This window comes from Ornithorhynchus anatinus, chromosome X4, assembly GCF_004115215.2.
Source record: "Ornithorhynchus anatinus isolate Pmale09 chromosome X4, mOrnAna1.pri.v4, whole genome shotgun sequence".
Lineage (NCBI taxonomy): Eukaryota > Metazoa > Chordata > Mammalia > Monotremata > Ornithorhynchidae > Ornithorhynchus > Ornithorhynchus anatinus.
In genome coordinates, this window is record NC_041752.1 from 7,918,683 (window position 1) to 7,934,722 (window position 16,040).

Sequence of the window (16,040 nt, forward strand, 5' to 3'; positions counted from 1 at the left end):
GACCAACCTGGACGAGAAGGGTTCAGGGCCAAAACTAGAAGGCAAAGATAGGGGGTTCAACCTGGTACGAGAGGGTTCAGGGCCAGGCCAAGAAGGCAAAGGCCGGGGGACCCAACCTGAAAATAGATGGCTTCGGGTCCAGGCCGGGAAGGCAGAGGCTGGGGCTCCAAACCTGGAACGAGAAAGCTTTGGGGCTAGGCCTGGAAGGGAAAGGCCTGGAAGGCAAAGGCCTGGGGGCAAGGCCCGGGAACTCAAAGGCGCAGAGGCCCAACCTGGAATGAAAAGAGTTCGAGGCCAGGCCTGGAAGGCCAAGGCTGGGGGAGCCCAATATGTCAAGCAAAGGCGGGATGGCCCAACCTGCAAGGCAAAGGTTGCGGGGCCAAACCTTGAACTAGAAGAGTTCGGCCCCAGGCCGGGAAGGCAAAGGCAGGGAAGCCCAAACTCGAACGAGAAGGGTTCGGGGCCAGGCCTGGAAGGCAAAGGCAGGCAGGCAGTCAGGGAAGGCAAAAGTGTTTGGGGGGGCAAACCTGGAACGAGAAGGGTTTAGGGCTAGGCCTGGAAGGCAAAAGTCAGAGGTCCAACCTGGAAGGCAAAGGCAGTGGGACCAAACCTGAAGGCAAAGGGAGGAGGGCCCAATTTGGTATGAGAAGTGTTCGGGACCAGGCCTGGAAGGCAAAGGCGAGGGGACCAAACCTGGAACGAGAAGGGTTCATGGCCAGGCATGGAAGGCAAAGGTGGGGGCGGCGGGGGACCTTGAACAAGAAATATTAGGGGCCAGGCCTGAAATCAAAGGGGAGGTGGGGGGCAACCTGGAATGAGAAGACTTCAGGGCCAAGCTCAGAAGGAAATGGCAAGGGGCCCCACCTGGAATGAGAAAGGTCCAGGGCCAGGCCTGGAAGGAAATGGTGAGGGTGTCCAACCTCGCAGGCAAAGGTGGGGGTGGGCAACCTGGACCAAAAAGGATTCAGGGCCAGGCCTGGAAGGCAAAGGTTGAGGGGTCCAACCTGGAATGAGAAGGCTTCGGGGCCAGGCCGGGAAGGCAAAGGCGGGGGGTGGTGGCAAACCTGAAACTAGATGGCTTTGAGGCCAGGGTCAGAAGGCAAAGGCAGGGAAGCAAATCCTGGAACACGAAGGCTTCTGGGCCAGGCCTGGAAGGCCATGGAAGGCGGGGGGTCCAACCTGGAATGAGAAGTATTTGGTGCCAAACTTGGAAAGCAAAGGCCGAGGGGGCCAAACCTGGAAAGAGAAATGTTTGGGCCCAGGCCTGGAAGGGCATGGAGGGTGGTGCGTCCAAGCTGGAAAGCAAAGGCTGGGTGGCCCAACCTGCAAGGCAAAGGCTCGGGGGGGCCAACCTGGAATGAGAAGGCTTCGGGGCCAGGTCTAGAAGACAAAGGCATGGGGGCCCAACATGGAACTCGAAGGGTTAGGGTCAAGATCTGGAAGGCAAAGGCATGGGGGCCAGGCCGGGAACTCAAAGGCGCAGGGGCCCAACCTGGATTGTGAATGCTTCGGAGCCAGGCCGGGAAGGCAAAGGCTGGGGGTGCCAAACCTGGAATGAGAAGGGTTCAGGGCCAGGCCTGGAAGGCAAAGGAGGGGGGATCCGACCTGGAAGGCAAAGGCGGTGTGGCACAACCTTGAACGAAATGGTTTGGGGCTAGGCCTGGAAGGAAACGGCAGGGGTGTCCAACCTCGAAGGCCAAGGTGCAGGGGGGAGGGGAGGCAAACCTCAAACAAGAAGGGTTTGGAGGCCAGGCCTGCAAGGCAAAGGAGGGTGAGTCCAACCTGGAAGGCAAATGCGGGGGGGCCCAACCTGGAATGGGAAGGCTTCAGCGTCAGGCCTCGATGGCAAAGGCAGGGGGACCAAACCAGGAATGAGAAGGGTTCGTGACCAGGCATGGAAGGCAAAGGCAGGGGGAATCAACCTGGCATGAGAAGTGTTTGGGGCCAGGCCTGGAAGGCATAGGCGAGGGGACCAAGCCTAGAATGAGAAGGGTTCGTGGCTAGGCATGGCAGGCAATGGTGGGTGCAGCCCCAACTGGAACAAGAAAGGGTGGGTGCCAGGCCTGGAATCAAAGGGGTGGGAGCAACCTAGAATGAGAAGCCTTCGGGGCCAGGTGAGAAGCCTTTGGAGCCAGGTCAGGAAGGCAAAGGCAGGAGGGCCCAACCTGGAACGAGAAGGTTTCGGGGCCAGGCCTGGAAGGAAACGGCAGGGGTGTCCTACCTCGAAGGCAAAGAGGGGGGAGCGCAAACCTGGAACGAGAAAGCTTCGGAGCCAGGTCGGGAAAGCAAAGGCAGGGGTGGCCCAACCTGGAATGAGAAGGGTTTGGGCCAGGCCTGGAAGGAAACGGCGGGGGTGTCCAACCTCGAAGGACAAGGCAGGGGCCAAACCTGGAACAAGAAGAGTTCGGGGCTAGGTCTGGAAAGCAAAGGCTGGGGGACCAAAGTTGGAACACGAAGGCTTAGGGGCCAGGCTGGGAAGGCAAAGGCTGGGGGCCGGGGGAGGCAAACCTGGAATGCGAAGGCTTTGGGGCCCAGCTGGGAAGTCAAAGGCAGGGGGAGCAAACCTGGAATGAGAAGGGCTCGGGGCCTGGGCCTGGAAGGCAAAGGAGAGGAGGGGTCCAACCTGCAAGGCAAAGGCAGGTGGGCCCAACCTGGAACACAAAGGCCTCGGGGCCAGGCCAGGATGGAATAGGTTAGGCAAGATGTAAAGTTTAGGTTAGGGGATATGTTATGCTATAGAAAGGGATAGGCCAGGGGAAAGGTTAGGCCATGGCAAAAGTTTAAGTCGGGGAATAAGTTATGCGAGGGGAAAAGGTTAGGCCAGGGGGAAAGGTTAGGCCAGAGGGAAAGGTAAGCCTTCGGGAAAAGTTTAGCCTAGGTGTAAAGGTTAGTTTCAGGGAAAAGCTTAGGCTAGGTGATAGGGTTAGGCTAGGGGAAAAGTTTAGACTGGAGAAAAGGTTAGGCTGGGGAAAAGCTTAGGTCATGGAAAAGGTTAGGCTAGGGGGAAAGGTTAGGCCAGAGGGAAAGGTAAGCCTTCAGGAAGAGGTTAGGCTAGGTGTAAAGGTTAGTTTCAGGGAAAAGCTTAGGCTGGGGGATAGAGTTAGGCTAGGGGAAAAGTTTAGACCGGAGAAAAGGTTAGGGTGGGGAAAGGTTTAGGTCATGGAAAATGTTAGGCTAGGGGAAAAGGATAGAGTAGGGGAAAAGCTTAGGCCAGGAGGAAAGGTTAGACTAGGGTAAAAGATTAGGCCGGTGAAAGAGTAGGCTATGGAAAATGGTTGGTCTGGGGAAAAAGGTTAGGTCAGGGAAAACATTAGGCTATGGTAAATTGTTAGGCTAGGGGAAAAGGTTACACTAGGGGAAAAGGTTAGGCTAGGGGAAGAGGTTAGGCCAAGGGGAGGTTAAATTAGGGGAAAACTTTAGGCTAGGGGAAATGTTTAGGCTAGGGAAAAAGGTTAAGTCAGGAAAAAAGTTAGGCTATGGTAAATGGTTAGTCTGGGAGAAAAGGTTAGGGGAAAAGGTTAGGCTAGGTGAAAAGGTTAGGCCAGGGAGAGGTTCGACTAGGGGAAAACTTTAGGCTAGCGGAAAACTTTAGGCAAGGGGGAAAATGTAGGCCGGGGAAAAGCTCAGGCCAGTGGAAAAGTTTAGGGCAGGGGAAAAGTTTAGGGCTGGGGAAAGGTTTAGCGCTGGGAAAAAGTTTAGGGTAGGGGAAAATGTTACATGAGGGAAAATGTTAGTCTAGAGCAAAAGGTTAGGCGAGGGGAAAGGTTAGGTGAGTGGAAAGGTTAGGCGAGTGGAAAGGTTAGGCTAGGGGGAAGGTTAGGCTAGGGGAATAGGTTAGACTGTGGGAAAAGGATAGACTGTGGGAAATGGATAAGCTAGGGAAAAAGGTTAGGCGAGGGAAATAGATTAGGCTAGGGGAAAGATTAGGTTAGGGAAAAGGTGAGGTTAGAGGAAAATTGTAGGCTGGGGAGAATGTCGGTATAGGGGAAAAGGCTAAGAGAGGGAACAAGTAATCCTAGGGGAAAAGGTTAGACTAGGGGAAAGAATAGGCTAGGGGAAAAGTTAGGCTAGGGGAAAGCATTAGGCCAGGTAAAAAATTTAGGCAAGGGGAAACCGTTGGGCTAGGGGAAAATGTTAGGCCAGGGAGAAGGTTAGGCCCGGGAGAAGGTTTGGTCAAGAGAAAGGATAGGCCAGGGGGAAAGGTTAGGCTAGGGTAAAAAGGTTAGGCTAGGAGAAAGGTTAGGCTAGGGGAAAACTTTAGGCTAAGGGAAAAGGTTAGGCCAGGCGAATAGGTTAAGCCAGGGGAAAAGGTTAGGCTAGTGGAAAAGTTAAGGCTAGGGGAAAGGGTTAGGCAGGGGGAAAAGGTTAGGCCAGAGGAAAAGGTTAGCTCAGGGAAAAAGATAGGACAAGTGAAAAGTTTATTCTAGGCAAAAATGTTAGCCTAGGGGAAAGGATAGGCGTTAGGTTAGGCTTTGGGAAAGGGTAAAGCCAGGGGAAAATATTAGGCCAGGTGAAAGGTTTAGGCCAAGGGGAAAGGTAAGACTTCAGGGAAAGGGTAGGCTAGGTGTCAGGTTTAGGTTAGGGGAAAAGCAGATTAGGCTAGGTGTAAAGGTTAGGTTAAGGGAAAAGGTTAGGCTAGGGGAAAAGGTTAGGCTAAGGGGAAAGGTTAGGCTAAGGGAAAGAATAGGCTAGGCAAAACATTAGGCTAAGGGAAAACGTTTAGCTTAGGGGAAAGGTTTAGGCTAGGGGAAATGTTCAGGCTAGGGGAAAGGCTTAGACTAGGGGAGAAGGGTAGGCTAGGGGAAATTATTAGGCCACGGGAAATGTTTAGTCCAGGGGAAAAGGTTAGGCCAAGGGAAAATATTAGGCTAGGTAAAAACATTACGCTAGGGCAAAAGTAAGGCTAGGGGAAAGGGTTAGGCCAGGGGAAAAGGCTAGTCTAGGGGAAAATGTTAAGCCAAGGGAAAAGGCTGGCTAAGCAAAAACATTTGGCTGGGGAAAGGTTACGTTAGGGGAAAAGGCTAGGACAGGCAAAAAAGTTAGGTTAGGGGAAAAGGTTAGACCGGGGAAAATTTGGTCTAGGGGAAAAGGTTAGGCCAGGGGAAAGGTTTAGGCACAAGGAAAAGGTTAGGATAGGGGTAAAGGTTTGGCCAAGGGAATAGGTAAGGCTAGGGGAAAGGTTATGCTAGGGAAAACATTAGGCTAAGAGAAATGTTTAGGCTGGGAAAGGTTTAGGCTAGTGGAAAAGTTTTGGCTTGGGAAAAGGTTTACACTGGGGGAAAAGGTTAGGCCAGGGAGAAGGTTAGGCCAGAGCGAAAGTTAGGCCAGAAGAAAAGGTTAGGTCAGTGGAAAGGATAGGCCAAAGGAAAAGGTTATGCTAGTGGAAAAGGTTAGCCTAGGCTAGGGTACAGGTTATTCTATGGGAAAAAGTTTAGGCTTGGGGAAAAGGTTAAGCTAGGGGAAAGGTTAGGCTAGGGGAAACGTTAGGTTAGGGGAAAATATTAGGCTAAGGGAGAAAGTTGGGGAAGGGGAAATGGTTAGGAAGGAGAAAAGGTTAGGCTAGGGGAAAACACTGGGCTAGAACAAAGATTTAAGCTAAGGAAAAAGCTTAGGCCAGGGGAAAATGTTAGGCTAGGGAAAAAGGTTAGGTCATGGGAAACGGTAGGCCAAGGGAAAAGGGTAGGCCAGGATAAAGGTTAGGCTAGTGATCAGGTAAGGCCATGGGAAATGGTGAGGCCAGGGGAAGAAGTTTGGTCAGGGGAAGAGATTAGGCTAGGGGAATAGGTTAGGCTAGAGGAAAATGTTAGGCTAGGGGAATAGGTTAGGCCAGGGGAAAAGATTAGGCCAGGGGAAAGGTTAGGCCAGGGAAAAGTTTAGGCAAGGGGAAAGGTTAGCCTAGGGAAAAAGATTAGTCAAGGTGTAAAGATTATGTTAGGGGAAAGGTTAGGCTATGGAAAAGGATAGGCCAGGGGGAAAGCTAAGCCTTTGAGAAAAGATTAGGCTAGGCATAAAGGTTAGTTTAGGGTAAAAGCAGGATAGGCTCGGTGTAAATGTTAGGTTAGGGGAAAAGCTTGGGCTAGGGGAAAAGGTTAGGCCAGGGGTAAGGCTTATGCCTTGGGAAGTGGTTAGGATCAAGGAAAAGGTTAGGCCAGGGGAAAAGGTAAGGCCAGGTGAAAAGTTTAGGCCAGGTGAAAAGTTTAGGCCAGGTGAAAAGTTTAGGCCAGGGGGAAAGGTGAGCCTTCAGGAAAAGGTTAGGCTAGGTGTAAAGTTTAGGTTAAGGGAAAAGCAGATTAGGCTAGGTGTAAAGCTTAGGTTCTGGGGAAAGATTAGGCTAGGGGAAAAGGTTAGGCTAGAGGAAAACGTTAGGCTGGAGAAAAGGTTAGGTCATGGAAAAGATTAGGCTAAGGGAAAAGGTTACGCTGAGGGAAAAGGTTAGGCCAGGGAAGGTTAGGCTATGGAAAATGATTGGTTTGGGGAAAAATGTTAGTTCAGGGAAAAGGTTAGGCTATGGTAAATTGTTAGGCTGGGGGAAAAGGTTACATTGGGGATTAAAGTTAGGCTAGGGAAAAAGGTTATGCCAGGGAAAAAGTTAGGCCAGGGGAAAAGGTTAGTCTTGGGGAAATGTTTAGACTAGGGGAAAAGGTTAGGCCAGGGAAAATGTTAGACTATGGGAAATGGATAGGCAAGGGGAAAAGTGTAGGCCAGGGGAAATATTATACAAGGAAAAGCTCAGGCCGCGGAAAAGCTTAGGCCAACGGAAAAGGTTAGGGCAGGGGAAAGGTCTCAAACAGCAGAAATGTTTAGACTAGAGGAATATGTTACATCAGGGAAAAGGTTAGGTGAGGGGAAAGGTTAGGTGAGGGAAAAGGTCAAGTTACAGGAAAAGGTTAGGCTAGGGCAAAGCTTTAGGAGAAGGGAAAGGTTAGGCTATGGGAAAAGATTAGGCAAGGTTTAAAGTTTATATTAGGGGAAAGGTTAGGCTAGGGAAAAGAATAGGCCAGGGGAAAAGGTTAGGCCATGGGAAAAGTTTAAGTCAGATCATAGGTTATGATAGAGAAAAAGGTTAGGCCAGGGGTGAGGGAATAGGTTGGGCTAGGTGTAAAGGTTAGTTTAGGGGAAAAGCAGGATAGGCTAGATGTATATGTTAAGTTAAGGGAAAAACTTGGGCTAGGGGAAAGGATTAGGCTACGATAAAAGGTTAGACTAGGGGAAAAGATTAGGCTAGGGGAAAAGCTTAGGCCGGGGAAAAGGTTAGGGCAGGGAAAAAGTCTAAGTCGGGGAATAGGTTATGCTAAGGGAAAAGGTTAGGCCACAGGGAAAATAGGCCAGGGGAAAAGGTTAGGCCAGGGGGAATGGCAAGCCTTTGGGAAAAGGTTAGACTAGGTGTAAAGGTTAGGTTCGGTAAAGCAGGTTAGGCTAGGTGTAAAGGTTAGGCTAAGGGAAAAGGTTAGGCTAGGGGAAAGGTTAGGCCAGGGGAAAGGTTAGGCTCAGGGAAAAGGTTAGGCTCAGGGAAAAGGTTAGGCCAAGGGAAAAGGTTAGGCCGGGGGAAAAGGTTAAGCCAGGGGAAAAGATTAGACTGGGGAAAAGGTTAGACTAGGAAAAAAGATTAGGCTAGGGGAAAAGGTTAGGCTAAAGGAAAAGGTTAGGCTAGGTGAAAGGATAGGCCAAGGAAAAAAGTTAGGCTAGGGGAAAAGGTTAGGCCATGGGATAAGTTTAAGCCGGGAAAAAGGATAGCCTAGAGGAAAAGGTTAGGCTAAAGGAAAAGGTTAGGCTAGGGATAAAGGTTTGGTTAGGGGAAAGGTTAAGGCTAAGAAAAAATGTTAGTGTAGGCTAAAAGGCTAGGTTAGGGGAAAAGGTTAAGCTAGGGGAAAAAATTAGGCCATGGGATAAATTTAAGCCAGGAAAAGGGTTGTTAGGGGAAAAGGTTAGGCTAGGGGAAAAGGCTAGGGCAGGGGATAGGTTGGGCTTGGTGTAAAGGGTAGGTTAGGGGAAAACCTTAGGCAGGGGAAAGGGTTAGGCTAGGGGAAAATGTTAGGCTAGGGGGAAACATTAGGCTAAGGGAAATGGTAAGCCTAGGGGAATAGGTAAGGCTAGGTGAAAAGGTTAGTCCAGGGAAAGGTTTAGGCCAGGGGAAAAGGTTAGTCCAGAGGAAAAGGTCAGGTAAGGGGAAAAGGTTAGGCTAGAAAGAATGTTATGCTAGGGAGAAGGTTAGGCTAGGTTAGGTTAGGTTAGGTTAGGTTAGGCTAGGGGAAAGCTTAGGCTACGGGATACATTTAGGCAAGGTGTAAAGTTTAAGTTAGGGGAAAAGATCAGGCTAAGGGAAAATTTTAGGCCAGGGGAAAACGATAGGCCATTGGATAAGGTTAGGCTAGGGGATCAGATTAGGCAAGGGGAAAGATTTGGCTAGGGAATGGCTTGGCTAGGGATAAAGGTTAGGCCAGGGGAAAACGTTAGGCTAAGGGAAAAGGTTAGGCTAGGGGAAAAGATTAGGCTAAGGGAAAAGGTTAGGCTAGGGGAAAAGATTAGGCTAAGGGAAAAGGTTAGTCTTGGGGAAATGCTTAGCCTAGGGGAAAAGGTTAATCCAGGGAAGAGGTTAAGCTACAGAAAATGGATAAGCCTAGTGGAAAGGGTTAGGCCAGGGGAAAGATTAGGCAACAGAAAGGTTAGGCTAGGGGGAAAAGGTTAGGCTAGGAGAAAAGGTCAGGCCGGGTAAAGGCGAGGCCAGGCGAAAAGGTTAGGCCAGGGGAAAAGGTTAACCTAGGGGTAAAGTTTAGGCTAGGGGAACACATTAAGCTAGGGGAGATGGTTAGGCAAGGTGAAAAGTTTAGGTTGGGGAAAAGGTTAGGCTAGGGGATAGGGTTAGGCTAGGGGAAAGGTTTAGGCTAGGGCAAAAGTTAAGGCTAGGGTAAAATGCTAAGTCGGGGGAAAATGTTAGGCTAGGTGAAGATGTTAAGCTATGGGAAATGGTTAAGCCAAAGGAAAAAGCTAGGCCAGGGGAGGCCACAGGCAAAGGTTAGGCCAGATTTCCTCTTTCCCTTTCCAGATAGGCCAAGGGAAAAGCTTAGGCCAGGGGAAAGGTTAGGCTTTGGGAAAAGGTTTGGCCAAAGACGTTAGACAAAGAGAAAAGCTTAGACTAGGGAAAAAGGTTAGGATAGTGGAAAGGGTTAGGCCAGGGTAAAATGTCAGGCAACAGGAAAAGGTTAGGCTATGGGAAATGGTTATGCAATGGGATAAGGTTAAGCTGGGGAAAGTGTTAACCTAGGGAAAATCTTAGACTAGGGAAAAAGTTAGGCTAGGGAAAATGTTAGGATATGGAAAAAGGTTAAGCCGGGGTTAAGCTTTGGTCAGGGGAAAAGTTTAGGCCAGGTGAAAAGTTTAGGCTAGGGGTAAATATTAGGCTAGGGGAAAACGTTTGGCCTTGAGAAAAGTTTAGGCTAGGGATAAGGAAGGACAAGGGAATAGGTTAGGCTCAGGGAAAAGGTTAGGCCAGGGGAAAAGTTTAGACCAGGGGAAAAGGTTAGGCTGGGGTAAAGGTTAGGTCAGAGGAATATAGATTAGGCTAAAGGAAAAGGTTAAGCTAGGTGAAAGGATAAGCCCAGGGAAAAAGTTAGGCTTAAGGAAAAGGTTAGGCCATGGGATAAGTTTAAGTCAGGAAAAAGGTTATATTGGGGAAAAGGATATGCCAGGTGAAAAGGATAGGCCATTGGAAAAGGTTAGGCTAGGGGAAAAGTTTAGACTATGGGAAAAGTTTAGGCCAGGGAAAAGGTAAGAGTATGGGAAATGGATAAGCTAGGGGAAAAGGTTAGGACAGGGAAAAGGTTAGGCTAGGGGAAAAGGTTAGACCAGGGGAAAAGGATAAGCCAGGGGAAAAGGTTAGGCCAGGGGAAAAAGTTAGGCTAAGGAAAAAGGTTAAGCATAATAGGTTATGCTAGGGGAAAAGGTTAGGGCAGGGGGAAAGGTAAGCCTTTGGGAAAAGGTTTGGCTAGGTGTAAAGGTTAGTTTAGGGGAAAAGCAGGATAGGTTAGGTGTAAATGTTATTAATTAATGTTGGTATCTGTTAATAATAATAATAATAATAATAATAATGTTGGTATTTGTTCATTCATTCATTCATTCAATAGTATTTATTGAGCGCTTACTATGTGCAGAGCACTGTACTAAGCGCTTGGGATGAACAAGTCGGCAACAGATAGAGACAGTCCCAGCCGTTTGATGGGCTTACAGTCTAATCGGGGGAGACGGACAGACAAGAACAATGTCACTAAACAGCGTCAAGGGGAAGAACATCTCGTAAAAACCGATGGCAACTAAATAGAATCAAGGCGATGTACAATTCATTAACAAAATAAATACGGTAACGAAAATATATACAGTCGAGCGGACAAGTACAGTGCTGTGGGGATGGGAAGGGAGAGGTGGAGGAGCAGAGGGAAAAGGGGAAAATGAGGCTTAAGCTGCGGAGAGGTAAAGGGGGGATGGCAGAGGGAGTAGAGGGGGAAGAGGAGCTCAGTCTGGGAACGCCTCTTGGAGGAGGTGATTTTTAAGTAAGGTTTTGAAGAGGGAAAGAGAATCAATTTGGCGGAGGTGAGGAGGGAGGGCGTTCCAGGACCGCGGGAGGACGTGACCCAGGGGTCGACGGCGGGATAGGCGAGACCGAGGGACGGTGAGGAGGTGGGCGGCAGAGGAGCGGAGCGTGCGGGGTGGGCGGTAGAAAGAGAGAAGGGAGGAGAGGTAGGAAGGGGCAAGGTGATGGAGAGCCTTGAAGCCTAGAGTGAGGAGTTTTTGTTTGGAGTGGAGGTCGATAGGCAACTACTGGAGTTGTTTAAGAAGGGGAGTGACATGTCCAGATCGTTTCTGCAGGAAGATGAGCCGGGCGGCGGAGTGAAGAATAGACCGGAGCGGGGCGAGAGAGGAGGAAGGGAGGTCAGAGAGAAGGCTGACACAGTAGTCTAGCCGGGATATAACGAGAGCCCGTAATAGTAAGGTAGCCGTTTGGGTGGAGAGGAAAGGGCGGATCTTGGCGATATTGTAGAGGTGAAACCGGCAGGTCTTGGTGACGGATAGGATGTGTGGGGTGAACGAGAGGGATTTGTTAAGCGCTTACTATGTGCGGAGCACTGTTCTAAGCGCTGGGGTAGACACAGGGGAATCAGGTTGTTCCACATGAGGCTCACAGTCTTAATCCCCATTTTACAGATGAAGTAACTGAGGCACAGAGAAGTTAAGTGACTTGCCCACAGTCACACAGCTGACAAGCGCAGAGCCAGGATTCAAACCCATGACCTCTGACTCCCAAGCCCGTGCTCTTTCCATTGAGCCACGCTGCTTCTCTTACGTTATGTTATGTTAGGGGAAAAGCTTGGGCTAAGGGAAAGGGTTAGGCTAGAGAAAAAGGTTAGGCCAGGGGAAAGGTTTACGCCTTGGGAAATGGATAGGATGGAGGAAAAGGTTAGGCCAGGGGAAAAGTTTAGGCCAGGTGAAAAGTTTAGGCCATGGGGAAAAGTAAGCCTTCAGGCCCCTCTGCTCACCACATCCTTCCTCTCCTGCCATAACCTTTAGTAATAATAATAATGTTGGTATTTGTTAAGCACTTACTATGTGCAGAGCACTGTTCTAAGCGCTGGGGGGATACAAGGTGATCAGGCTGTCCCACATGGTTCTCCCAGGCTTCATCCCCATTTTACAGATGAAGTAACTGAGGCCCAGATAAGTGAAGTGACTTGCCCACAGTCACACAGCTGATAAGTGTAAGCGTTGGGATTCAAACACACGACCTCTGACTCCCAAGCCTGTGCTCTTTCCACTGAGCCATGCTGCTTTTCTAATAATGATAATAACAATGTTGGTGTTTGTTAAGCGCTTACTATGTGCAGAGCACTGTTCTAAGCGCTGGGGTAGATACAGGGTAATCAGGTTGTCCCACGTGAGGCTCACAGTTAATCCCCATTTTACAGATGAGGCAACTGAGGCACAGAGAAGTTAAGTGACTTGCCCACAGTCACACAGCAGACAAGTAGCAGATCCGGGATTCGAACCCCTGACCTCTGACTCCCAAGCCCGGGATCTTTCCACTGAGCCACGCTGCACTCCCCAATCATCCACACATGTCCCCATCACCTTCCCTTATAGGTGGAAACCCAGCTCCTCTACACCCTCCCGAAAGGAAGGACAGTCTTCACAGCCAAGTAGTATAAGAAGCTTCTGCTACACGAAGTAGCTGGTCCCTCTCTTCCCATCACTAGGACCCCTTAGACATCCACCTCCAGATGGCTCTGAGTTGAGTTTAGGAAGCTCCTGAAACATCCAGCCTGCTCATCATGCCTTATATAGACCACATCCATCCCAACTCATCCCCACACAGCCTCCCACCTGCAGAGTGGACACACCAGTGATCTCCCAGAACTTCAAGAGCCCTACTGAAATTGTTTCTTCTTCAGTAAGTCTTCCCTGACTAAAACTCACATCCTCCCCACGCCCAGCCCCAGCACATACACACACACACACACACTTTATTTACCCTTTCAACTCACCCATGCACTTAGGCACACCCACCGAGCACTGAACTATACACCCCACAACAATTAGGTATGTATCCTTCTACTTAGATCCTTACCTTACCTGCATTGTATTAATTGGGTCCTCCCCATTCAACTGATGCTGGACCTATAAGATGGAAAGGGAACTCTGGTAGTATGTGGGAGAGAAGCATATCTTGAAGGTGTAAGGGAAGGAGTGCAGAAAAGTGGGAACAGGTCTGTTTAGGTGGTGAGTGAACATATCTGTTAATTCTGTTGTACTGTACTGTACTTACTCTCCTAACCATGTAGTACAGTGTTCTACACATAGTAAGCACTCAGTAAACACAACTGATTAATTGCAGGAAGGAAGTGTCTCTTGGAATTTCCACAGCCACAGAGAAAGGCTGGAGAACAAAGATGCAGTTTGAGTGGCCAAGAAGCATTCTGAAATGGAATGTTAGGCCCTTCACCCCAATACCCATTTCCCTCACAGACACGAATAAAGTTGGGAAAGGGGAAAATGTACCTCCACATAGCCTGCCAAGGACACCTTTAAGGAAATTACCTGGCCCAAAAGAGCCCCTAGTAAGTAAGCCAGAAAGCAGATTCAAAGTTACCCCAAACTCCACATTTCCTTCAACCCCAAAACGTTTTCCCTTATCCTCCTAAACACCCTAACACTAAAAACCAACACACCTAAGCCAAATAGTCTCTTACTTTGGAGGCTTATATAGGGCAGGGGAGGGGGCGGGGTCCGGCCTGACGTCAGTAATCCACCTGATTGGAAACAGTTGGGTTAGAGATCAGGTGTTCCGGGAGGAAGCCCTAGCAGCTTCATTGGAAAAGGGGATGGCTTTGGGAGAGATATTGTAGGATGGGATGGGGAAAAGGGATAGGATTGGATTGAATCTCTAGCATGAAAGGATTTGTCCAGGGAAACACAAATTACAAACAGCTCTCCAGGGGGTCTCGTATCTGGCCTGATCCCCACTCCACCTTTCTTTCCTTACAGCCGAGCGCCATCTCACAGCCCCCACATCCGACCTGCTGACACGGGACCCCAGAAGTAGTCAGAGCAGTCTGGCCCCGTAAAGCAGAAAAACCATCACTCTCCCCACCTTCAGAGCCCTCCTCAAATCACATCTCCTCTGAGAGGTTTTCCCTAACTAAGCCCTCATTTCCGCTATTTGACACAGAATGGAGTGAGAGAAGAGGAAAAGAGCTGATTTTCTTTTTATTTTGTGCATGTGTGTTGTGCTTTAATGTTTCATTGCTCTTAACCTGTGTCTCTAGTCTTTCTCAGAGCTGGAGAAGGAGGCATAGAAGATAACCTAGTTTTTTTGAGGGGGTTCAGGGACAAACACTTTTTCTTTGTCTGAGCCAACAGGACAGACTCATGCTCCCCTTCTCCCCCACACCCACCTCCTGCTCCCTCCAAAACACAGGATTCAGGGCAGAACTCTCCTCTGGATAGGAGGCAGTATAATTTGGATCGAATGGAAGCAAAATGTCACTGCAGCCTCTCCACCAGTCCTGACTGAGACACATCGGGAGTTTTGGAACCTGACCTTAAGAGACACATGTGGATTAGTGAGGGGCCAGTTTCCCTCACCCTGCCTTTTGCCCTGCCCTCTGCTTCTGTGGCCAAACCCTTGAGTCTTCTGCAGATTCAGCTGTCTCATAGCTGGAGAAGGAGGGGTCGGAGATTGCAGACAACATAGGTTTCTTTGGCAGACACCATTTTCCCTCTCCTCCAACAAACATTAAACCTATCATCTGGAGAGGTGAGGGTTAAAGGCAGACCACCTCACTAAGATGACTGCAACAATCTGCCCTTATTGATTTATTTATTTACTTATTTAAATTAATGTCTGCCTCCCCCTCTAGACTGTAAGCTTGTTATGGGCAGGGAATGTGTCTGTCCTATGGGTACTCTCCCAAACGCTTAGTACAGTGCTCTGCATACAGGAGGCACTCCATCAATCCAATTGATTGACTGAAGGTGCAGAACTGCATGCACACTGGATAGAATTCAGTTTCTGGTACAATACCTGCCTTCTATCCTCCCAGCCCACACCACCGTGAACTTTATTTCAGGCAGGAATCCGCACAATTCTGCTTCTCAGAGAGAAATAGGGGAGACACCCTGATCTCCTCCAGATATTAGAAACCACAAACTTCCACAATGAGCCCAAAAGGGTCCCTTCTCCGGATTGTGAGTCTATGCAGTGACCCTGTAGTCAGGACTGTAGTCCCAGAGAGGCTTGCCCCATGTATAGAATTTAGGGTCCTGGGTCTTCTCAGTCCCAGGCAAATCAGACAGAACTAGCTTCCTGCACAGATCCCAGGCCCCTGTTCTCCCGTGAGTGGCATCCAACTCATCACTCTTCTTCCCCCCATTATTCACACACACACACACACACACCCCACACTCCCTTTTGGGGTAGCAATGCAGTCCATTCAGTAAGAGAGAAAATCTGGGAGTTGGGTCTGCCTACAGCATAAGAGATCCTTGAGGCTGAGGAGAAACACTGAGCAACTGTTCTGGAGAGATGACTCTGGTCGCTGGAACCAGAACCACCCTCGGGTCTGAGAGCAGCAACCTGCCTGGTGGCACTAATAGGAATTCTGGGCAGCTGTGCCAAATGCCATTTGTTGACAACAAGCATTGGCCTGAAGGGCTGCCCTTCTCAATAGCCCCACGGTGAAACTTGCTATTGTTCTGTGAGGCTTCACCTCTCTATCCGCCCCCCGGGTGGCACTGATCTTTTTTATGGTGTTCCTGAAGCTCTCACTATGTGCTAGACACTTTACTAAGCACTGGGATAGGAAGAAGCCCATCCGTTTGGACGTAGTCCACGTCCCACATGGGACTCACAACTCTTAATCCCCATTTTAGAGATGAGGTAACTGAGGCGTGGAGAAGTGAGTTGATTTGCCCAAGGTCACCCAGAAGACAAGTGTCAGGGACTGGTTTAGGAGCCAGGTCCTTCTGACGCGCAAGCCCGAACTGTAGCCACAAGGCGGCGTTGCTTCTTTCCTAGATGGTGATTCTGGGCGGCCATGCCACTCTATCGCCACCTGCTGGTACTTTGCTCTAACAGCGCCGGTTCCCTCTTTGGGCCTCCATCTTTTCTATGTCGCCTCCTACTCCTTTTCCACGGTCTCCCTCCAGCCTGGAACTCCCTCCCTCTCCACATAGGCCAGACCACCACTCTCCCTTTCTTCAGAATATTTTTAAGGTCTCAACTCCGCCAGGGCTTCTGTGATTAAGCCCTCTCCCACGCCCTGCCCTGGGCAGCTTCTTCACCCTTCTGCGTCAACACCCTTGTATCTAGAACCTTTAGACATCCACTATTTGCCCTGCAGCATTTATGTGCACATCTGTAAACTATGCACTCTGTGTACAGACGTGTGAGCACAGAGGGCGTAGTTAATGGTAATAATAACAATAATGATAAATAGTAATTGTGGTATTTAGCGCTTTTAAAATATGCCAGGCACTGTGTACTAAGGATTGGG